The 24,728-nt window shown below is 50.6% G+C and overlaps 1 long non-coding RNA gene across 1 annotated transcript; it reads left to right on the top strand.

Annotated features, from left to right (window-relative positions):
* Positions 1 to 2,066: 2,066 nt before the first annotated feature.
* On the top strand, positions 2,067 to 7,921 carry LOC147582857 (uncharacterized). Its single transcript, XR_015249578.1, has 2 exons — positions 2,067 to 2,366; positions 2,813 to 7,921. It is a non-coding gene; the product is annotated as an uncharacterized LOC147582857 (long non-coding RNA).
* Positions 7,922 to 24,728: the final 16,807 nt, after the last annotated feature.

Raw genomic sequence — 24,728 nt, 5'->3', positions numbered from 1 at the left:
TGAACTTCCCTTAGAAAGAGGTGGCTCCTCTCTTGCCTGACTCCTTTCAGACTCGGACACCATTCTTCTGGCCTTCGGTCTCAAACAGAATTGCCAGTTCTCCCTGGGCATCACGCCGGCTGGCTCTCGGACTGGAGCCACACCGTCCACTCTCCTGGGCCTCCAGCTTGCTGACGACAACCGTGGGACTTCGGCTTTTATAACCGTGGGAGCCAATTCCTTGTAATAGATCTCTTTCCGTATGTATTTATGTCCTGTAGGGTCTGTTTCTCTGTAGAACCCCGACTAATACACATGCATTGATTTTTTGAATCCACATTTATTTCTGAACATGCTTCTATTTTTTCACGGCATTTTCTCTCTGACTATGTGTAGTAGGTGTGGCTTCCAGGGTTTGTTGTTGTTGTTTTGACAACCAGGATTCCGTCTGTGGGGGACCCAACCCCTGTCCACTCTCTGTGGCTTGGGGAGGGGGCTCGATCATTTCCCACCCACATCTCATCTGGGTCATGCCATGGCGATTAGTCAAGGGTATATGTTGCTCCCCAAATGAAATACTAGAACCTACCTACACACATAATTTAATAAGAAATCAATTTTATGCCCTCGCTGTACCATAAAGGTCAACAGGAAGGAAAGTTATTTATAATAAAATACGTATTTTAAAATGTAAATGTTCGGGAACAGCCACCCGGGAACACTCAAGGTCCTTCCCAGGGCAGACCCCAGGCAGAACGGATGCAGACTGGTTACCTGGGAACCCAAACCCGCCAGCCCTGCTGCTGCTGGAGATGTGAGTCCAAAACAGCAACACCTCGGTGAAGCCCCACTGCCACGGAACATTGCAGTCTTTCCCACATTCACCCAGAGGTTATGTTCCCGGAAAATTCTGCGTGTATCGCAGATGTTCTGTGTTATCTGAAAACCGGCATCAGGACACGAGGCTCAGACAATCATTAGCAAGCTGCTTCCTACACGATTGTCCGGCTGGATGTGTGAATGAGGCAGAAGGGTGCAGGGCTTGTGCTGGGCACCCCTGCACAGGGCCGGACAGCAGGTGTCCGTGAGTCCCCCACTCCTCTAGCCGATGCCAGAAGCAACCTGCTGGTTATTGTGATGCAAGAGATGCGAAATGCCTCCAAGGGTCCAGACACCCTGCTGAAAACCACAGAGTGGGTACCTCCCCTGGGCTGGAAGTGGAGGCTGCATTTCCTGCTGGGCCCATAAGCGGGAGGCTGCAGGGCTTGGGCTGCTGTCGCTTACTTTGTCCTGCACGTTGGAAGTCTGAAAGCCTGCAGGGTTAACGACAGCAAGCTGAGACCTGAGCTGAGACACGCAGAGAGGAGAGCATACCAATATAGCAGCCCCTGGATCCAGCTGTACCTGAAGCTGGACCCATCCGTACACCTAGAGCTTTACGAGCCAAATGATTCCTTCCACTTCTGTCAGTGCAAACAAAGGAGTTAACCAGCAGCAGCGTGACAATGACATTCCTACCAACATAAAGAATATTAAGACATACGCATTTAGACCCTGGAACCAAAGCTTCCTCCTCTGAACCCCCCATTGCGCACTCACACCCCACACACGGACACGTTTCAGATACAACTACCTGGCCACACTGAAAACTCCCATTTTGATCTTAGTGATTTGTTGTCATGCTTTCCCGGGGCCGCATTTCCATCCCCAACACCAATTAGTCTTAACAGTTATTTTCACAAAACCTTCACGCATAAATCCAGGGGTAGGTGTGATCTAGGATCAGGCGGTTATTTTTGAAGTCATAAGGAATACCCATTTCATTCTGGAATGTAGACATCATCAACCCTTCCTTCGGAGGATGTGTATTAATCTTTCAACGTGCAGAGGAGACACAGGGTCTGTGGTCTCTGCCTTGGGGTGGAAACATCCCCACGAGCAAATGGACTCTGCAGCCGTGACAGCTGTTTGCAGGATGAAGAGGCGTCAGAGGGCCGAGGCAGCGGGGCGGCGGGCGTGCACCGTCACCGTGTCTGTTGGCACAGCACTCGTGTTTGTTTCTCAGGAAGATTATTCTAAATCCCAATACTCCTCTGCATCTCTGCATCGGAAAAAAAAAAAAGGCGAATTCCTCTTTAAAGAAAATCAGCATTCTCGGTTTAACCTTCTAGCGTGATGTGCGTGCAGAAGCCACATCTGTCCCTCCCGAAAGAAGGCCGCGTTCTTCCCCATAACGCGGTAATGAGAGGTCGTGCCACAGAGTCGCTGGAAGCTGCAGGAGGGAAGGCTACATTTTCTATTCCTTCCACCAGAACCAGGCAAGAGATGATGAGGATTTTCTCCAGGTTGTCTCTGCTGATAATTAACCATGGCACAGAAAACTGGAGGCAAGTGAGCATTTTGTAATTTTTGTTTGAAGTGAAATGCAATTTTCAAAACTCCTCATAAGAAATTGGAGTCGTTAGTGTCCACACATCATTTTGTACATACAATCAGCATCAGGAAGGAACAATACAATCAGACCGCTCGATTGTGTGTGTGCGTGTGTGTGTGTGTGTGTGTGTGTGTGTGTTGGAACTGGATTGACAAGAGCTGCCTTTTCTTAGGAAATGTTCTAACATTTAAAAATCATAACAGCAAACCTCCCACGTACACAGGCAGACCATAAGATACCTGGAAATCACACAACCCGTTTTCAGCAATGTAAATAGTACTTATGAATCTGTGTGCGTTGCTTAACAAGACAAATACAGTGGGTATATTTTAATTCTGTAATAAACGTCTCCATAAGAGAAGGGTTCTCGATAAAGAATAATTCTCTCTCTCTTCCCAGGACCAGAATCCAAACATATCACCAGAACCGGGTGGGAAATTTTCATGCTGTCAACAAACTTGCAGGGAGACAATTTGCAGCTGAGAAAACGGCTCCGAGTTTTCCCAGAAAAGTTTAAACGGAAGCATTTGAATCAGGCGTTTTGTCACTTTCCAGAGGACAGTTTGGATGTGCTCCTCACAAATAAGTTGAATCCGGTATTTCTCCAGATGTCTCCATACCTGTTTGCTTACAGCAGAGCCCCTGCTTGACTTCTTGTTTTAAGGGTGTTTTTCGTTGGGTTTATCATGAACCAGTGGCTTTTCTCAACACTCCCACTTTCTGGCACGGCGTGGTATCCAAAAATATTTGAAGCTCCTTACTGTAACTGTCATGAATACGTCTTTTTTTATACTGAGTCACTGGGTGCATTGCAGGGACGGGAGAGCCTAGAAAAACTTTTTTTTTTTCCCTTGTTACTGGCTTTTAGGAAATGATGGTATCTGTAGAGAATCTGAGACCAAGAGAGGAAAAAGTCTTCTCCGGCCTTAAATTAGATCCTTTATCTTAACAAGTTACACAGAACTTGCTGACGCCTCAGTTTGGGGCCGTGCAGTAACCCCCCAGCCGCCGTGGCGTTAACTGACTTCGGTCCTCATGTTGCAAGTGAGTTACTTTCCCCAAATCTCATGTCTGCCCTTCCTTTGGAGAGCCCTCCTCAGACCTGCTCCAGAGAACCTCTTTATTATGAAAATCACCAGCTTCATTATGGAGGCTCCGTCCATCTCCGGAGCCGGGTGAGAGCCAGGCTGTGGTTGATACGGAGGAGAGGCTGGTTTGGGGGCTGCTGCTGTTTCCACCCCGCTGCCCCTGGAAGGAGCCTCAGGCTCCCCCTCACCCCCACCCCCCGGCCCAAGGGAGGAGCACCACTGGGATTCTGCACCCAGGCTCCTGGATGCGGAAGGAGGAGGTCGTCTGCTCCCGGGAGGATGCGAGCAGCCCGGAGAGTGAGAGAAATGTTGGCGGAGGCCCCCGAAGCCGCACAGGGTTGGCTGGACGGGAAGGACGCTTGCCGGGGAATCTCCTCGTCAGGTGAGGACTGGGAGCCCGGCCACTGTCCTTCCTGAGTTACAGCCCTCCATCCATGTAGATGACAAGGGGGCTGGACCAGGGCACGTGGAAGCCACTCTTCCCTGCACGCACTTTGTAATCCTGGATGAACTGACCGGACTGGGTTTGAGCCCTTGCTTGCACACACCTGCTGGGGAGCCCCAGCACATTTCCTGATGCCCCCGGTCCTCAGTTTGCTCATCTGAGAAATGGGGATGACAAATACCGTTAGCTGCCAAGAGAGTGCCAGTAGTTTTTTTTTTCTCCTGTTGCCATCCACTCCCGTGGTTTCCTCTGATGCATCTCATGCCCTCCACTCTCTGTCCACGTGGGTCTTGGTGAGCACCTGTCCTTACTCTAGCCAGTTGATCAATGAATGGCCCTGAGCACCTGGATCCAGCTGAGCCTGAAGCTAGACTCTCTCTGCATTTCTCTATTAGTCACACCGATGGACTCCCCATTGTGTGCCTAAGCAGGTATGGGTTTGGTTCTCATCACTTGCATTTAGAGAGTGGTTCTCACACTTGAGCACGCCTCAGTGTCACTTGCAGGGTTTGCTAAAATACAGATTGCAGGCCCCAGATCCGGTGGTTCTGATTCAGCAGGTCTGGGGTGGGGCCTGCAAATTTTCATCTCGCAAAAGTTCCCTGGTGCTGCCGCTGTGGGTGGCCTGGGGACCGCACTTTGAGAACCACTGCATTGTTCCAAGCTGTCTTGTGTGGTTGCTGGGAGGGTTAGATGACTGGGCTAGTTCTCCCCGACCCTCGAGGGCAGGGCTGACACGCTGGGTGTCACCTTGGGGTCCTCCGTCTGCTCTCGGTCTGCTCATAACAGCAGCGGGCGATAGGCGTCACCAGTAGGAATCAGGTTGGTGACAAAATCGTTCTAAGGCTTTGCTATTTGGGGAAGGGGGTCCAGCACAGAGAGCACAGGACCCTGTAGGGCAGCCCCACCTTCTCACAGGTGCACCTGAGGAGCGCAGTGTTGGGTGGCCGGGGGTGCCGCAGCCACAAGGCTCTCCAGAGGAACAGAACCGATAGGATACATATGTATATGTGTACTTTATGTGCAAATATATTTTAACACAAGTTTTTATGTGAGAGATTTACCTACAAGACACACACACATATATATACATATACATATAGGAGATTTGTATCTAAAGGGATTTGTATATAAAGGAGTTTATCATGAGAAACTGGCTCACGTGATTATGGAAGCAGAGAAGCTGATTCTATGTCTTCTACGAGCTGGAGACCCAGGAGAGGCAGGGGGTCCTTCAGTCTGAGTCTGAAGGCCTGGGGCCTGGGGGAGCTGACGGGGTGCATCTCAGTCCTGGGGCAGGAGATGACCAACATCCCGCTCAAGTCACACAGTGAGGTGACCTCCCCCTCCCCCCACCCTTTTGTTCTATCTGGGCCGCAAAGGGCTAGGGGAGGCGGCTCCACACTGGGGAAGGCTCATCTGCTTTACTCAGCTGCAGATTCAAATGCTGAAATAACTTTTAACCAGATACCTGGGCGCCTGGGAGCCCCACCAAGTTGGCAGGTGAGTTGCGCCTTCACACCTGCGGGTGAGGAGCCGGGTTGCCTCGTACGGAGACCAGGGGCGCCCCTGCCGGAGGGGGGTCAGAGGTGTGGGCGCAGGGCTGGGAGCGGGGGCACCAGAGCAGCGGCCGAAGCCCGGTCCACGTGCCGGGATCGGGATGAGGATAGTGTTCTAGGGGATGCAGAACAAAAGGCCAGTTTTTCAAACAATTCCTCACTTGAGGCCAAGTGTGAATGCTTGATAATAAGTGCATGAGGTGAGAAAGTAAGAGTCATACGCAGTCTTCCGCTTCTCTCTCTGTCCTTCCGTTTCTACGCAAGCAAGGTCCCAGAAATTATTGACCATGTAACAAGCCGGGAATGTTTCCAGTCCCCTGCGTGGTTTCTGAGGCCACAGGAACGAACGTGTCAGATTGCACTTTTTTCTTCCTCTCCTTCTTAGGCGGCGATTTGCTAAAAAGCTCAGAGGTTGTTACTTCTCCCCCAGCGGAGCTAGCGACTAAAGGGTGGTCTCCTGGCAGCGGCCCCTCTGGGGGACACGCTCTGTGTGCAGACGTGCACGACTGTGGCCCCCGGGTTCCAAGCGGCCTCTTCAGCTGGAGGAGCCTGAGCGTGAGCAGGCTTAGTTCCATTCACGTTTGCAGATTAAAATGTCCACTCACATTCGGTGCCATTGTTCTTGGCCTTTCAAACCAGGTTGGAGACTCTAAGTGACCTAGAACCTTCCTGGTGAGCTGACCTAAGGAAACCCCTCACAGGGACGTGGCGTTGCCAGCTTTCCCGACGGCCTGGCTTTCCCTCTAAATGTTATTCTTGTTGTTCAAGTTCACGAGCTGCTACATATGAGTGGGGCTGTGCTCTGTGCATCTGTATCCATCCACTCTCTATCCAGCTAACCTAGGCTATCACCAACGTGGCTATCCAAGTCATAAAGCACTTTGTTACAATATGAAGATCTCCTTGGTGGGAAATTTGATTCAACCCCTTGCCTCATGTTCAAAAATGACCACTTCTGGGCCATGAGCCCTTTCTCCCTTTACCCTCAACAATGATGTGAATTTGTTTAAACTATTATGTCCTACAACTAAAGTCTTTTCTTCTTTGCTGTACATTGTATCTCTCTTCAAAGTACTCGGCGCCCTCTGTGTCCACTTATCCAGCTGAGTGACCCAGGAAGGACAGTGAATAAATGCATTCTATTTTTGTGTCATGAAAGCTGGTAGGTGTAATCACATTTCAGGGATGGGACCGCCAGCCTACTGCCCCCATTCTCTTATTTTCTCCTTGACACTCTCAGTGGAAAGGACGGGCTAAGAGTGTAGATGTTGGTTCTGGGAGGACCCGGTTTTGAACCTTGGCTGGTGACGGAGGAAAGTCCCTTTCTCTCTCTGGGACTCCTTCATCGCTTGGATGGAGTTGAAAGCAGTCCCTTACTGGCAGGGAACATGGGTGACTGTTGGCCTTCAGGGTACTGCTCACGACAGCCGGTGTGCTGGGAGCCTGATGCTGCTGGAGAAGCGGCCTCCTTGACTGACACAGCTGCACACTGGTGGTTGCCGCCCCGACTCAGGAAACTCCACTCTTGTTCCAGTGGTGACGCGTCCAGGACGTGCCCCTGATCAACCAAGCCTCCCCATCTTCCTACCACGGTTCCCCTTTGCCACGTGTTGGCTTTTTGGAGGGCATGAAATGACTTGCAGCTGACAGTGCACAATGAGGAGAGAGATTCCAGGGAAGGTTGAAAGGGGTCTGCTCCCTGGTGGAGAAAGACTGAGACACTGCACCCTGCTCCTCCCCATCTAAGCATGGTTGTGGGTGGATGGGTCACTCGAAGCTGTGAAAACACAGAGCAGCACAGCAGGACCAGCTGCCGACCCGCTGAACAAGGCAGAGAAAGAGCAGAGGAAGAGGCTGCGTCCTTGGTGGACCACTGCACCATACCCCGGACTCTCCTCGCAAACTTCTTGGTATAGGAGATGGTTACACGTCTTTTGTGTTTGACGACCTCTTAGCTGGCGATTCCGCTTCCCTCAACTGAATACATATCCCTAATGGATAGAACTACACAACCAGACTTTCATTCTCTAACCATCCAGCCTTTTTTCCTTTCTGCCCGCTCTCTCCCAGAATTACTTGTATGCTCAGAGCCTGACAGGCATGACTGAGACTCCTCCAGAGCGGGTCCCTCTCCATCCGCAGCGACAGGGCTTGGGAACACGAAAGAGTGAGTCAAGGGTGACAGAGTAAATTAAGAAGAGCTCGGCCATCCAGCTCCCTCAGGCAAGTTCTTCTCCTGCTGAGCTCCCTGCGTTCTTTTGAGTTTTCCTTGGTTCTTAATGAAGTACTTACTTGGGCAAACTGCCTAGAAACTTCAGTTGGAAACTTGACCCTGGAAAAATTCCTTAATTAGAAATGATGTGATTAATGACGGGGCTTGTGTTTGCTAATAAATAAACTCCGGCTTCAGATACAACTTTTGGATTCAGGGGAGAGGGTTAATGGCTTTGCTTGCCTGGGAAGGTCGGACACTCCCCTCCCTTCGGTCTGAAGAGGAAGAGACTAAACGTAAGTGGTCCAGGGGTTAGCTCCTGGGGGTGGGGGTGCTTAGTAAAGGTTTCAGGGATTAGTAAATAACAAGGCAGATGACTTTTCGCAATATGAAGCAATTAATAAAACACGGAAATGGAGGAGGACAGTAGGGTTCCCTGACTTGGGAGCCTGGGAGGTGGGATTGGCTCCTCTGGTGTGGACTCAGGGCCCAGAACAGGAAAGCAGTGGACATGGGGGGCAGCTGGGGCCGAGCCGGGAGGGGGGGGCAGCAGGAATGTGGGGGGACAGCAGGCAGGTGGCCTGAGGCCTCTCCCACAGAGTCGGGAGTCAGGTGAACCTGGCCGGGAGGAAGTGAAGTGTTCACCTTGTAGCAATGGTTCTCCGTGGGCGCCCCACGGGCCTCTAAGGGACCCCTGGTCTCTTTTGAGGGGTCCCTGAGGTCAACACTGTTTTCATAATCCCACTGACACACGACTGGTCTTTCTCACGGGGCCGACCCGGGCGCCGATGGGCGGAAGCCTCCACGCTGACCCCACCAGAGGTTTCACGCGGATCCGGGTGGCGGTGCCGTGCTGGCGGCCGCTGTATGCTTCACGGTCGTGCGCGTGAGTGAAGCTAAAGCATGCCAAGTGCACTGAGGACTTTCCTTGCTGAAGGTGGTAAAACATGCTAATTTCATTAAGTCTTGACCTTTGCGCGCTCTTGAACAAACATTTTGAGTGGTGCTACGGGAAACAGGCACAGAGCACTTCGACCTACCGCAGGGCGTCCGTCTCCAGGAAGACTCGGTGGGGTTGTTCGAGTTGTGAGCCAAATCGTCCTGTTTCCAAACAGCACGTTTAGAGGGTGTCTGACGGATAAACTGTGGTTATTTAGACCTGGGTATTTTGCAGCGATCTTCCCCCACATGAACTAAGTCAAATCTCCTGTGCAGAAGAATTGTAAACCACATACGCAGACACCTGAGCCTCAAGTAGGCAGAACCTAACGCCCTGCAAGGTGTGGACCGTGTAGGGAGTTTCTTCCCAAGGACGCAGTGTGGATGGAGGCAGAACACAGGGAAGGGACTTGACAGTGAAGCTGACAAGACAAGTGCTCCTTCCGTCAGGTGATCAGAGTCAAGGCCCACAGGTGACACTCTGGACCCAGGATGTGATGCACTGGAGACAGGAATGTACCTCTGTGGTCTTCCTTCCAAACCCCCAGTCTGATCACGAGAAAAAAATACCAGACAGATACCGGCAGGAAGACATTCCATGAAGCACCTGACTGGTGCTCCCGACACCGTCAAGGTCACCAAAAACAAGGAGAATCCGAGCATCAAGCAGACAGTACTGAAGGCTGGCAAGAGTGTGGCCTATGAAGTGGAAAATGCCTCTGCGGACAACAGCTGGGAGTTTCTCGTGAGTTTCTCATAAGCCTATGGAGACAGGACAGCTAAATGCCATGTGGTATTCTGGGACAGCAAGAAGGGACATTAGGTAAAAATTAAGGGCATTCAATAAAGCATAGGACTTCAGTTAATAATAATGAGTCAATACCTGCCCATGACGTATAACAAAGTTACCACACTCGTGTAACGTATTAACAACAGGAAAACTGGGCGCAGGGTACGGGGGACTCTGCACTCTGTAATTTTTCAGTCAATCTAAAACTCTTCTAAAATAAAAAGTTTACTTACATATATGAACTAAGGAGCCTGTCACTTCAAGGAAAATAACTGATGGTCTTTGTTCCAATGATAAAATGTGAGCTCTTCCAAGTTCAGATTGGAGTTTTGGAAAACTTGTATGGATGCCCCTAAATGGCTCCCTCCCAGAAACCTAACTTCTGATGAGATCTGATGATATTCACAAGTGAGACTTTCAAGAATGGTTAATTTTAATTTAATTTAATTTTTAAATATAATTTATTGTCAAATTGGCTTCCATACAACACCCAGTGCTCACCCCAACAGGTGCCCTCCTCAATGCCCATCACCCACTTTCCCCTCCCCCGCCCCCCATCAACCCTCAGTGTGTTCTCAGTACCCAAGAGTCTCTTATGGTTTGCCTCCCTCCCTCTCTGCAATTTTTTTCCCCTCCCCCGTGGTCTTCTGTTAAGTTTCTCAAGTTTCACACATGAGTGAGAACATACGATATCTGTGTTTCTCTGACTGACTTATTTCACTCAGCATAATGCCCTCCAGTTCCATCCATGCTGCTGAAAATGGCAGAAATTCATCCTTCCTCATTGCCAAGTATTATTTGTCAGTTGATGGACATTTAGGCTCTTTCCATAATTTGGCTATTGCTGTAAGTGCTGTTATAAACATAGGGGTACATGTGCCCCTATGAATCAGCACTCCTGTATCCCTTGGGTAAATTCCTAGCAGTGCTTTTGCTGGGTCACAGAGTAAAAAAATAAATAAATAAAATAATGTTTTATAATGAAAAACCTGCATAACATTTGGAAGTATTGTTTCCCCAAAGACCGATGGGGTGTTACCAAATCACTCATTGGTAAGAGATTCACTGAAAGTCCAAGGTAGATGAGTGGATTTTTCTCTCTCTTTTTTTAAAAATGTTTATTTTTGAGAGAGGCAGACAGAGTGTGAGTGCAGGAGGAACAGAGAGAGAGGAAGACACAGAATCTGAAGCAGGCTCCAGGCTCTGAGCTGTCAGCACAGAGCCCCATGTGGGGCTTGGACCCACGAACTGTGAGATCATGACCTGGGCCAAGTCAGACACTCAACTGACTGGGCCCCCAGGAGCCCTGACAAGTGGATTTTTCTAGATTGTGAAAAGCTCTCTGATGTACCTTCAGATTTGCACCGTGTCTGACCTGTAAGGAACTACTGTGTGATGTCTTTGGTGTAATACCAAAAAAGAATGCTCACGATTTTCTGGAAAGACCATTCAACACAGCTCCCTCTTCCAAATGAATATCTACGTGGGGCTACATTTGTTTCATATGCTTCCCACAAAGTCACATCTCACAACAAACAGAGTGCAGAGGCAATGGGAGAACCCAGGTTTCCTCTCTTACAAAGCTGTATTCCCCCCTCCCTGGCCTTTGAGTTGGGCCATCTTAGCTACAGTGGGTCTCCTTCTGGTAAGAGCTCTTTGGAAACCAGGAATGGAGGTGGAGGCCTCCCAACACATGATCTTTCCTACAAAGTCGCCTCAGGCTTAATTGTTTTATAAGAGATACTCTCAGATTTGCAAAGTGTCAGGTGGACTGAGTAACAGTGTGTCACCTGTCCAGTTTGCACCTGGGATTGCAAAATTCAACGCTTCCAACTACAATGACTTAGATAAGCTCACCTTTGGGAGTCATTTGATTTCAAAGTAAAATTTCAGAATGGGGGCACTGGGGTGGCTCAGTCGGTTGAGCCTCTGACTTCGGCTCGGGTTTGTGAATTCAAGCCCCACGTCGGGCTCTCTGCTGCTGGCACAGAGCCCACTTCGGATCCTCTGTTCCCCTCTCTCTGCCCCTTCTCCACTTGCTCTCTCTCAAAAATAAATACATTAAAGAAAAAACTTTTCAGGATGGATTTAGGATCTATGCACGTTTTCATAACAATTTTCCTTCTACTGGAATTACTAATTTATGTGCCTGTCTTCAATGCAGGGAGGTGATGAGTGTTTCTGGCTCCGGAATAAGACAGCTAGAGTTCAATTTTGAGGCATTCGGTTATGTGCTCTCTCAGTTACGTGCTGGTCAAGTTACTTTACTTGGCCTCTCCGTGCCTCAGTCTCCTCTAAAAGGCGGCGGTGGTGGGACTGACCACAAAGTCCCGTTGCGTGGTTTCCGTGCCATGAAACTTGTAAATACTGGATGCATTTCTCTCTGTATAAATCATATATGTGTAAATATATGTATAAACATAGGCGAATATTTACACAGGTTACATCTATTTGTGTGTTTAGGCACAGACTCGTGCGTGTGTTAGGTGTGTATGTGCACGTGTTACACACTTACATTTCTATCTTTGGTATTACAATTTCTACACCATTTCCCTGCGAGGTTCTGGGAGGTGGGGCCATGTCTTAGCTGTCCGGCACGGGGTCTGGCCCCAAGTGAGTCTTCAGTAAATGTTCATTCACTTGGATTGCTGTGGGAGGAGAGTTTCATTATGAACGCTGGAAATCTATGCTCAGAACAAACCCCTTTCCCTTCCTACAGGGATAGCTGCTGTTTCCACTGCCTTTCTGCGATCGTGGCTGCCAGTGCAGTGCCGGATGACGGCCACCCAGACGGCAGCGGCCGTGGGGAGGGAGCAGGACTCCCCAGGAAGGCGAGGTCCGAGAACGGCAGCTCTCTGCAGGACCTGGCAATTTTGTGCACGGCCGAGCACATCCACGGCTGTGGCCTCCTGATTAATTTCCATTTTGATCTGTCAGCTTAGCTATCGTGGGATGTGAAGAAAGCCAACGCTGCTGCTCCTCAGACCGACCAGGACAGACAGGCATATGTGCCTATGCACGTTCTCATGCGTGTGTGTGTGTGTGTGTATACGTGTGAGGCTGTGTGGACGCGGGGAGTGTCCGCATCAGCAGGAGAGCGCAGGACCCGCCGTGGCGGCCCCAAGAGGCAGGGGTGCTCTGCAAAGATCACAAAAGTGAGAGTCAGATCTGGCCTGGAACCCGCCACTTAGGACGATGCAGACTGGGGACAATCACTTCATGTCCCCCGGAACGGAGTTACTCACAACCAAATAAAGAGACTGGACCTGGGGCACCTGAGTGGATCAGTCGGTTGAGCGTCCGACTTCGGCCCAGGTCAGGATCTCGCGGTCCGTGGGTTCGAGCCCCGCGTCGGGCTCTGTGCTGACGGCTCGGAGCCTGGAACCTGCTTCCGATTCTGTGTCTCCCTCTCTCCCTGCCCCTCCCCCACTCATGCTTTGTTTCACTCTGTTTCTCAAAAATAAACAAATGTAAAAAGAAAAAGAGAGAGACTGGACCTATGACCTCTGATCACCTGTGAGCACCCTTATAGCTCAGTGGTGTCAGGGGCCTCGCTTTCTCCCTGTGCCTCTGTCTCCTCTGCTCAACAAAAACAAATCCGGACTTCCGTTAGGAGAGATTTTATTCGGAAAGACAGTTGCAGTGCAGGGAGGGGGCTGACGTCCCAGACCAGTTCCGCTAGTCCTTCAAGAGGCCGAGGAATCTGGAAGGTGCCGTATCTGAGCTGGTCACAGGCATACAGGGGGGCACCCGTGAGCCTTGACTAAGTCGGATTGCAGGAAGCCGTGTCCCGGGACACGAAAGCTGGGGGTTTCTTTCGCTGCTGCTGTTTTCCAGAAACACGGGGCTCAGGTACAAGTGAACGTTCTCTCCTCAAAGCCAAATCCGCTTGGAACTCGGTGGTGTGGGGTGACCCACCAGCTGCCCTGAGCACAGAAGGTTCCTGCGGGAATTGGATGCTGATGCTGGTTTACAGGGTGAATATGAGTGCCTGTGGCCGAACGAACCTTGTGCTCTGGAGGCCAGATCTGGGAGCTGCATCTCGGATCTCTCTCCACTGTCAGTCGGGGGAAGTTCTACCTCAATGTCTTAATCGAGTGAAGGTTTGCTTCTCTCGGGTTGAGCTGGAAGGTCGTGGGCTGGTGGGCCGATGACATAAAGGACCAGGGCCCCTCCCGTCTTCCTACTTCTCCTTGCTGGTGTGTGATTTTCATCTTCACGGTAGAAAGACGGTTGTTACTCTTGTGGGCATCATTCTGCATTCTGGGCAGGATAGGGCTTTGCCGTTTTATTCAAAAAGTGATATCCTTTTTTATGGACCTCTGGGCAAAGCTCCCTGGCAAGAATTATGTCATATGGTCATGCCCAGCTCCATGCATTTGTGGAAAGTTAAATATAGCGTGAAAATGCCCCATCTCGTGGTGAAATTCCTTGAATATGGAAGCTTTGTCTTAAAATATCTAGTGAATTTACTCTACAAGTCTATATTTGTCTTAATATAAAAATAATATTTTAAGTATTTATCAGTTCAATAAGCCTTTCCCCCCCCCCCTCCTTCCCATACTGGACCAAATTTGAGGACAGGTCTTGTCTACTTGGTGACCTTGAGCACAGCAGGACACAAGCCAGCCCCGTTGGAGCAGTGCTCACTTGGGCCCTCCCAGGATGGCCAGCTAATTATCACTTTATGAACTCACAGTTAATTGGACTCTGTAGACTTGAAAACATGGAACCCGGGAGGTCTGAATTCAGAAATTATGGATTTTCAGTCCAGAGAAAACACGTGTTTAGAGAAAACAGGTTAAGATTAGTCATGGCTGAAGCTGCCCTAAAGAGAGATATTGATTATCATTTGATGCATCAAGTAATAACAAAATTGCCAGATATCTCAGGATTTTCCAAAACAAAATCCATGGTTGAACAGCATTGGTTTCTGAATCCCTGTCTGTGGCCTGGAGAACCGGCTCGGGCTTGGAAGCCTGGTGGAGGATCCGTGGTCTCCTTCGTGGGAGAGAATTGCTCCTTTCGTATGAAGGTAACACAGCCGGCCCTCCGATGTCCAGGTTGTGGGACAGAATTGCTCTGACGTCACAGAGCGTCTTGTCCCTTTCATGTTGGTGCATTCACTTAAAATGGAATCGCTGAGCCCCGGCCACACGTCAGACGCTCTCCTAGGACTGGGGATATGAGGCATACAGCCCCCGTCCTCAGACAAGTGCACAAGTTACACTTACAGAGGGACACGCACCAACATTAAATAAAATCTGGTGGTGATTACATCAGAGAGAGATTCTGGGGGTCAACCTCAGCCAGGGTGGTCAGGGAAGACTATCCCCAGCCAACGATATTCAAACTGGATCCAGCTCTAGCAAAGAAGAGGGCATTTCTATGCAGGCCGTGGCGACTTTGGATTTTAGCTTGGACTTTGCATCCATCCCTCTATGATATTTTGATCAATTACTCCGAGTTCTGTTCTCTGACATCACACAGAACTATTCTCTCCAACCTTACTGCTTTCAAGTAAACGAACACCTGTCCCTGTCATCAGCCTTCCTAATCACCCAGTCAACAGTCCCTGCCTGTGTTTGGAGCTTCTCCAACCCTGATGGCTCCCTTCCAACTGGGGACCCTGTGCCCAGAACCGGCACCACAGCTTTGGCCATGAGGCCCCAGGAACTGTGTGGATGTGCCCGCTGCCCCCCCCACCCCGGGCCTTGCTGGTTACCCCCCAGCACTTGGCTCCGTCCCACCTCGCTCACGCACACTCACCGAACTCTTCCAGAGACGCTCGTGTGTTGAGGACAAGCCTGTGCCTTTGAGCAGAGGCTCCAAGAATGCCTCAGGCTTTGTTCAGGCTGAACATTCAGATTTGCACAGTTATTCTCATCCTTTGTAATTCGACCCAATTCAAAAAAGAACAAAACTCATAAAAAGCATTGTAATAAAAAAAAAAGTGAAGGAAAATAATATGTCTCTACACTGAGCCACAGAGAGCTCGGCTTTAGTGAGATTTCCGTCTGGGAAAGGTTCAGGTAAGATCCCATTTTATCCAAACTAGGTCAATCTTTGCTTTTCTCTTTCTTGCTTAACCAGCCGCTTGCTGGCTCATGGCTTCTCCAGGTGCCTGTAATGAGAAATGTGTCCCAGTGTAATTACAGAGATAAAGGCTCCGTGAGCATGGGCCCGGAAAGCAGGCATTAGGAGGGACCGTGTGCTCAGGGGCTGGTCCCACTGCTCAGCTCCAAGAGCCCGAACCGAAGGTATGGAGCGTCTCATGGGCAGCTTGTCTCGAACCTCTTTGCCAGGGAAGCCAAGGATGGCATTTCCTCCCGTAAAGAGGAAGCCCTGTCTGGGAAGTCAAGTGAATTTGCATTTGTTGTGGTGACTGGCCACAGGACACCTTTGAGGCATTTTAGCTGGAAGATAAAAGCTTTGGGTGAACAGCATTTGCCTCCTTCTGACTAGGCTGTCAGTGCCGCCATTAGCCCATCCATCAACCTATCCACCCATTCATCTATTAATCCATTCCCCCTCCCCTTCAGTCATCCAGCCACCCACCTCTCCAATCCATCCATCCATCCACCTACCCACCGACCCACCACCCATCCATCCATATGTCCATCCGACCACACATGTAGGCCCACCAGCCTCCCTTTGCCCACTTGTCACTTTCCCTAAAGTGCCTTCTCCAGGGTCCCTTCCCCCACTCATCTGGGGATCTAAGGTGCTCTCTGTGTTGGGGAAGGTAGGCGAGGTGTGCAGCCCACCTCAGCCGGGGCGGGGTCCAAGATTCCTATGACCCCAGTGGACACTGGTATATTATCATCGTAACTATGCTTGACTCAGTGCTCTCCACGGGGCTGGACTCCCATCATGTGGAATCGTTTTGACACATTTACGAGGTAGGCACTGCAATCCACACTTTACTGAGACCAGCTTGGAGGACTTAAGTGCTTGCCCGGCGTCCCACAGCCACGAATGGGGGAGCCCGCAGTCAGACCCACACAGTGTGGCTCTGAGGCCTGGGGTCTCTGGACCACCGCCGCTCTAATCTCTTCCCTCCAGGAATGAGTGAGGTCCCAGCTCACACCGCTTCAGGGACCGCCTACCCACCCACCCAGACCCCATTACAAGCTCTCCAATTAGCCGGCTCTCGGGAATAAGCCACGGCCACGGCCACGGCTCGCCACCTGGCCGCCGGTGTACAAGGTGCTGAAGGCCTTTGCACACTGTTACCGTGGATACCGCTCCCCCCTCAGGTAGGGATATTGCCGTGCGCCGCCTGGAAAACAGAGATTCAGCCACACCAGCGGATGACTTTAAAGACAAAGCTGTCCTTTGCTAGAGAGAAAAGAAAAAATAAACTAAACTAAAATAAAATAAACCATCACAAATTCTGAGATATCATATTCATTTGGCTTTTGGTTTTGTGCTTAAGATTCATTTTTGTGTTGAGCTGGTGCTATTGTGGAGTAAGATATCTGAGCTCTGACTTCCAGAGACAGTGCAGCCTCGGGGTGACATCTGTCATTATGGGTAGCCGTGGCCTCCTGGACAGGAAGCGGGATGAGCTCAGTCACATCCTTCCCTTCAGATTGGTGGCTGGCGGTGGTCCAGAGTTCATCTGCGCTGGGATCGCGTCCTGCAAAGCACCAGGCCCTGGCTGCCGAGTTGGCTTCTGGACATTCTATGTGCAAGCGGGTTTTCAGAGGTTCTGTGCCAGCCACCTGCTGGGAGGGTCCCAGACATGACTGGCAGCTGGGGATCAAGGAGGAGCCTGGTGAGGGTCCGGCTTGTGGGATCCAAGCCGTGTCTGAGGGACCCCACCTTCCTTGGCAGTGGCTCGAACCTGCCCGGAGCAGCTCAGGGACACCTGGGAGGGACAGATCAGAGCTGCTGGCTTAAATTAGTTTTTTTTTTAATTTTATTTTATTTTTCAACGTTTATTTATTTTTGGGACAGAGAGAGACAGAGCATGAACGGGGGAGGGGCAGAGAGAGAGGGAGACACAGAATCGGAAACAGGCTCCAGGCTCTGAGCCGTCAGCCCAGAGCCCGACGCGGGGCTCCAACTCGCGGACCGCGAGATCGTGACCTGGCTGAAGCCGGACGCTTAACCGACTGCGCCACCCAGGCGCCCCTTAAATTAGTTTTTAAGTTATTATTTAGATTCAGTGCGGTTGTATCTTTCTAGTATGTAGTTCTGTAAGTTTTGGCAAATGCATACAGTCACGTAACCACAGCTACAGTAAAGTTATAGAATGTTCCTTTCCCCCCTCCCCAGCTCCTGGCAACCACTGATCTGTTTCCTGTCCTTAGAGTTTTGACTTTTGGGAATGTCCTATAAACCGAATCATACAGCGTGTGATGTTTAGAGTCTGGTTTCTTCCAAGGAGCATGATGCGTTTTTGATTTATCCAAATTGTTGAGAGTAGGAGGAGTTCCTTCCTTTTATAACTGATCATTTTCCATCAGTTTGTCTATCTACCCCTTCCCCAATTAAGAGACATGTGCATTGTTTCCTTTTTTTTTTTTTTTTTTTTTTTTTTTGGTGAATTTTATTTTTTTTTTTTTTAATTTTATTTTTTTTTTTTTTTAACGTTTATTTATTTTTTTTGGAACAGAGAGAGACCGAGCATGAACGGGGGAGGGGCAGAGAGAGAGGGAGACACAGAATCGGAAACAGGCTCCAGGCTCTGAGCCATCAGCCCAGAGCCTGACACGGGGCTCGAACTCACGGACCGCGAGATCGTGACCTGGCTGAAGTCGGACGCTTAACCGACTGCGCCACCCAGGCGCCCCTTTTTGGTGAATTTTAAAATGAAGCTGCCATCAATATTTGAATACAGTTGTTGTGTGACAAAGATTTTTTTTTTTTTAATTTTTACTCCGATAAGTTCCTAAGTCTAGGATTGCTGGTTGTTAGGTAAGGTTAAACTTGTAGGAAACTCCCAACTGTTGTCCATAGTGGCTGTGTCGTTTTCCATTTCGCTGGTAGTGTAATGGGAATCCCCATACACCACACTCCTGCCAGCATTCAGTTCTGTCTGCTTGGTCGTGTTTAACTGGGCCGTTCTTGTAGGGTGTGGCGAAATGCTGTTGTGGTTGTAGTCTGCATTTCCCTAATGACTGCAGATGTCGAGTGTCTATCATATGCCTATTTCCCGTCTGTACACCTTTGTGAGGGAAGTGTCCATTTACACTCTTATTTTGCTGCTTTCAGTTGTGTATGTATTGAAGTGGAGAGAAAAGAGAGAGTACAAGAGAAATTACACAGCCTGGGGGAGCCTGGGTGGCTCAGTCGGTTGAGCGTCCGACTTGGGCTCAGGTCATGATCTCACGGTTCGTGGGTTCGAGCCCCACATCAGGCTCTGTGCTGACAGCTCAGAGCCTGGGGCCTGCTCGGATTCTGTGTCTCCCTCTATCTCTGCCCCTCCCCTGCTCATGCTCTGTCTTTCCCAATCTCTCAAAAATAAATAAACGCTAAAAAAAAGCTTTAGAAATTACACAGCCTGATAAAAGCAGTTGGGAGTGCAAGTAGAAATGTGGCCTTCCAATGCTGCATCTAGTACTTTGTCCAAAATTCCAGATGAAGGTCCACATCCGGTTTATTTTAGGATAATAACAACGGTGTGGCAGGCACCTCCCCAAACAAACACCCTGTTCGTGGCCACTCTCAACTCCACCCTCCGCGTTATGTTTAGAGCAAGCCGTCAGTATCTTATCATCGCTATTGGTGCACAAGACAGATGATAGAGCTTTAATTATACCAATAGATTTCATATTATTTACACTACCGGATAATGAACAGCTCATGTTAGTTACTCAATAAACACTCGTGGAATACTTATAAAATCCGGTCCCTGCCACCTTGGACTGTGTATTTGGTTTTAAAAGCCAACACTGAAGTCATCAGAGAGAGAATTAAAGACATAATTGGTGACACTAACTGTTGAAAATGGGCACCAATAAGAAGGAGGGTGAGTTTTATGCAGTTATGAGGGTCCACTTGGGAGAAATGGGGCTTGTGTTGGGTGTGGAAGGGAGACGGGCAGAGAAGATGCAGAAAGAGAATCCACCTGAAAAGGGCAGGTGTGAGCAAGGTATGATGGAGACGTTGGGGGGGATGGGATGATGGGAGATGGGATGATAGGAGGATGGGATGATAGGAGGATGGGAAGATGGGGGCTGGGGCCATCGGGGGTGGGGGACCCAGGCCACCTAGAGCCGAAGGCTCACACCAAAAGCAGCATATGTTTGTGGGGTGGGGGACGTGGAGGCTAAAGCTACAGAGGCCAAATGTAGCCTCATCCTCCCACCTCCCACCCCCATCCCCCATCCACCCTGGTGTCTGTGTTGGATCAGGACTTACACTGTCCAAGTCCTCCATCCACTTTGGCCACAGACTAGCTGCATCACTGAACTCACCCAGGCGAACACACCTGCTGAATGAAATGTCACCCTGTTGGATTTCTACTAGCAGGGAGACATCACTCCAATGGGAAATGTCTAAAATTTCATCATATAAATCAGCTCAAACCAAGAGCTGTGTGACGCTGGTTAAGAAAAGAAGAAAAATCCTTAGCCTTCACCAGAAAAGAGGCTCAACATGGAGCTCTCATTCACCGAGATGACTACTGTAGAATTCCTTCTTAATCACGCGCCTCAAGACCTGTGCACCCGCGGGCTGCGGTAAATCACATTTGCCGCACAGTTCTGGCCATTTCTCTGGCCCCTTAAATATCGCCTCCTTGGTTGCTTTTATTGAACCAACAATCCATATGTACATTGATTAGATTGCAACAGGGACAGTGCTTTGTTCAGCTGATCGTGGAAACAAAATCTATTTGTCAAGACTAAGTCCACGGTCTAGACGATGACCAGATCTCCCAGGAGCACCCCAGTGAGGGGTGGCGTGGATGCGTCCACGACTGGGCTTCTGACCCTCAAGGGCAAATGAGGCTGGGTATCAAGCTCCACTGGCCAAAGGGCTGGTTCCCCACCCCCCAGCCCTGGTTCATACAATCCCTCAGGGGTCCCACCCGATGCTCACAACAATACGCTCCTTCTGCCTCAATTGCTCCTTCAGGATCGCTGGGCTCCTGGCCTCTGTGTACCTGTTCTGATGTTACCATGAAAGCTTTGCTCGCTGAGACCTGTAGAGGCACGAGGAGGAGATAGACCTTGATGGCTCACAAGGATGGGCCTGTGGTGAAATAATCGCTTCATGTCCCAGAAAATAAAAGATAAAAAAAAAATCAACAGACACACGGGAGGCCCACAGCGCTGCACAGCCACAGAGTGATGGTGCCAGGGATACGTCCGCACCTCCTGAGACTCACCTTCCAGGGGAACACCCGACATCCACACCTCCACGGAACTCTCCCCGTAACCGATGCGTCACCACCCTGTGGCCCTTCTGTACTTTGCAACGGTTCCTTCAGAGCTGCTGGTCGACCCCATGTGCAGCCTTCACAAGGTGGCCTTTGTCTCAGACACCAGCCTGGGGTAGCGACTCCCTCACCTAGCCCCCAGATCCACTGGCGTTGCCTTTGGGATGTGTTTTTTTCAGTTTGACTCCACATCCCCCCCGGTGAATGTGGTCAAGGGTTTCTAAAACACTCTTCTAACGCTGATGCTCTTGAGACCAGATCTACCCAACCCCTGTTTTTGTAAACAGAGTTTTATTAAAACACTCGTGTGTGTGTATTACCTGTGGCTGCAGCACAGACATCCGGCCAGCAAAGCCTACAGTGTTGACTCCCTGGCCCTTTGCAGTACTAGCTTGCCGATTTTGGGTTTGATAGTTGTGAGCATCTCACGGTAAGTGTTCAACAGCTCTACCCTCAGGAACGCCTTCGGTGCTCAGTAAATGCTTGCGGTGGGGTGGGGGGAGAGCCGGAGGGCCAATTTGCAGGGGCTCCGAGAACAGGGCAGGGTCCTGCTCTCATCTCCAACAAGCCTCTTGACTCCTAAATGCACTTCAGTGATTTCTCCCGTTGCAGACGTTTGCTTGGTGGAGGTGATGGCTGAGGGCCTTTGGCATGTTCCCTGTGGTTTGAAGGAGCTTAGGAAGAACCAGAGACCTCTTGGCCCTCTGATGCCCTCCCCCAGAACTCACCCCCTAGGCTCCTGGCTTTCTCTTTATTTGCATCCCTGTGAGATTCATAATTGTGTGAAATTGCATGAAATGTGCACTGCATTTGATTAGCTCTGCCTGCGGCTATCGGTAGGTACAGTATATGTACATACAGTGGTTTTGAATTTAATGATTTTTGCAGTTAAGCCCGCTAGAGCTGGAGGGAATGTACAGTCACCAAGGTGAAGGCAGCAATTTACGGGGCAGCCTCTCCTTCTCGCGCCTGGTGATCCAGCAGCCTCCACGTACGGTTGCTTAATTGGGAAAGAAAGAGGAGGTTTTGAGCAAGTCGTTTCTATTCCTGAAGCAGCCTTCATTCTCCTTCACCCCTTCCCCTCCTCTGTGCATCGAGGTGAGTGAGGGGGCATGAGTGGGGAAGGCTTGGACCACCCCGCTCGCGGGCACTTTCTGGGCACAGAACACAGGCTCCCAGTGGTTTCGAGCTCTGAAGGGCCAGGCCCGCCTACCCCGAACTTGCCTTATCGCAAGGCACCTTATTGCTGGCCCCTCTCTGGCGATGCTGATTCAGTGGCTCTGGGGTGGGGTCTAAGCCTGCATTTGTTTGGGTATTTCTGGAAATCCTTGGCAGGTTTGGGGGACAATTGGATTTGTCTGTAAGCAGAGGATAACGCCAGCTGACATCTTTTCTGTGCTTCCCTCATTCGTCTGTCCCTCTTCTTCTGAGCAGGTGGCTGTACCCCCGTGTCAGAGGGGAGCGAGTGGGGGCCGCTGAGTGGGTCACCTGTGCAAGGGTGGGCCTTCTGTGTCCCTGGAGCTCCCCTGGGGCTCACGGGAGGCATGACGGGTGTCCCGTGTGTCTATGGGGCCTCAGAGAACAAGGGTGCAGAGAAGCCCCACGGAAGGCACCCTGGATGTGATAAATGGGGCATCAGGAAGGATTCTCTTCCTGAGCATAGGCTCAGGAAGAGGACCGCTGCCACAATAAAGTGCCTGCGAGGGGCAGGCTGGATCAAAGGCCTTGCAGAGATCAGCATCACGAAAGCCCGGGGACAAGGCGTGTGCCGGGGCCTCTCAGGCTCGGAGCTCAGACGGGGATGTTCACAGGCCGGCAGGACACTTCTGGCTCTCAGCAAGGTCTTTGCAGAAGAGCCGGAAACGGACCGATTCCTGGCCTGCCCACTGGGGTCATCGACTTTTCTCCAGCCCGGCCACGTTGTGAGATGCTTCCGCTCACTGGGGCCGGGCCAGGGCCACATTCTCCCTTCATCGTGGGTGGCTTCCAGCAAGTGCAAAATTACGCATCTGGGTGGGTTTGGAGACCACATGTGAATTTAGGCTCATTTGCCTTGCAGGTATGTGACCCAGCAGCAGATCATCTGCACAACAGGTGTCATCAAATCCACAATCCAGGGTGACGAGAATGCAGCACAGGGCCCTTAGTGAAAACGTAGTGGCCCAGGATGATGGCAATGTGGACGCTGTTGGAGGTAGGAGGGGAGGGGAGGAGCCGTGACCCCGGGGCCAGTTTGGCTCACTCGGAAGCTAAGTGCCAAGCCCAGGAGTCTGTCTGTGGGCCCGTTAGAGTCCTGGGTTTTTTTCTTTTTAATTTTTTTAAAGTTTATTTATTTTTGAGAGACAGAGAGAGACAGAGAGTGAGCAGGGGAGGGGAAGAGAGAAAGGGAGGCACAGAATCAGAGCAAGGCTCCAGGCTCTGAGCTGTCAGCACAGAGCCCGACGTGGGGCTGGAACTCACGACCTGTGAGATCATGCATGACCTGAGCTGAAGCCAGACGCTTAACCGACTGAGCCACCCAGGCACCCTGAGTCCTATTCTTAACGAACCAAGTTAGGACCAGACCTGACAGACACAACAAGAAATCAGCCCTATGTGCCAGGGAGTCTGCAAGAGGGCACAGGAGTCCTGACGGTCTCTTCCTTGGCCTCTTTTCAAAAGTTGGCTTCTTGGATAATTACCCAAATTTGGATCTCTTTGCTTTAAGGTTTTTTTGTTTTTTTTTTTTTTGTTTTTTGTTTTTTGTTTTTTTCCAGGGAGCTCAGGAGAGAAGCAAGTGCCATAGACGTTTCTGTCATCGCAAAGCTGATGGTTTATATAATCTTGGGTGCTCCTGTGCGAGAGCACGTGGAAATGAGCTCTCAGGCGAGGAGGCGGGTACCTCGGGGGAGGGAAACGCAGAGAACACGGCCCCCTTCAGTCCTCTGCACCCTGGAAGGTTTCTTGAAGACATCATTGTCATGGTTTGCATTCTTGCCTCTGTTCCTGTTATATGTGTTCAAAATATTATGCCAATGCCCCTGATGGTCGTAGGCTTTCGTGTATTGTGGTTGCTGGGTGATGGTGACACTCCCAGCCACCCTGCAGGTGGGAGGGGCGGGAGGTGGGAGGGGCCCTGAGCTTCGAGTCGGGAGTTCAATTAGGGAGTTTGGTCCCTGCCTCTGCAGGTGACCGGCCTGCGCTCACGTGGCCTCTCCGTCTTTGCAGGCTGGACACCTGCTTGCTCACCCCTCGGGGTTGCTGTGAGCCAGGATGTGTGCGGACAGTTTGGCGATCGGCTCTGAGATGTCCAGTTTCCCAGGCCTGTTTGTCTCTGACCCTGTTCTGCAGACCGAAGAGAAAGGTGTGGGGAAGCAGGGGTGTGGGAGAGAGCACTGAGCACGGGTGTGGTCCCAGCTGAGACAGTCAGCCTGATCCCACCGGAGCCTGGGAGCAGGACACGTGCCACAGCACTGGCCCCACCGTGAGGTGTGGGTGTTTGTCAAGGGCCACTGTTGGGAGGCACAGAGGCCATCCTGAGAGCTGCTGCTTTGTCCAGAAAGGGGGCCTCTGGGGCCATTGGCCGCCAACGGCTCCAAGAGCTAGGCGTCTGCACCCAGTGCACTGACGGGTCCAGCTGGGCACCAACGGATTCTCCTGTGCCCCTGGATGAGTTGTCACCACAACACACAACCTAAACGTGAATTTCGTACAGTTTACAGTAATACTGAGTGCAGTGTATTATAATCCTTGTGCCAAAAAATAATTCACTGCGAGGGGAAAGACGACACCATTTTTCCTGTTTGCTCATCGCTCCTTGATTGGAATCCGTTAATAAACTGTGGAGAGGAGAGTGTGGGACCGTATCTGGCTCCTTCCATACCCTGCCCCCCACATCAATCCTTAAGGTC

Source organism: Puma concolor, chromosome A3, assembly GCF_028749965.1.
Source record: "Puma concolor isolate L17-30 chromosome A3, mPumCon1.1.hap2, whole genome shotgun sequence".
NCBI lineage: Eukaryota > Metazoa > Chordata > Mammalia > Carnivora > Felidae > Puma > Puma concolor.
Note: the sequence above shows the minus strand (reverse complement) of the source record. Positions and strands in the feature narration are given on the sequence as shown.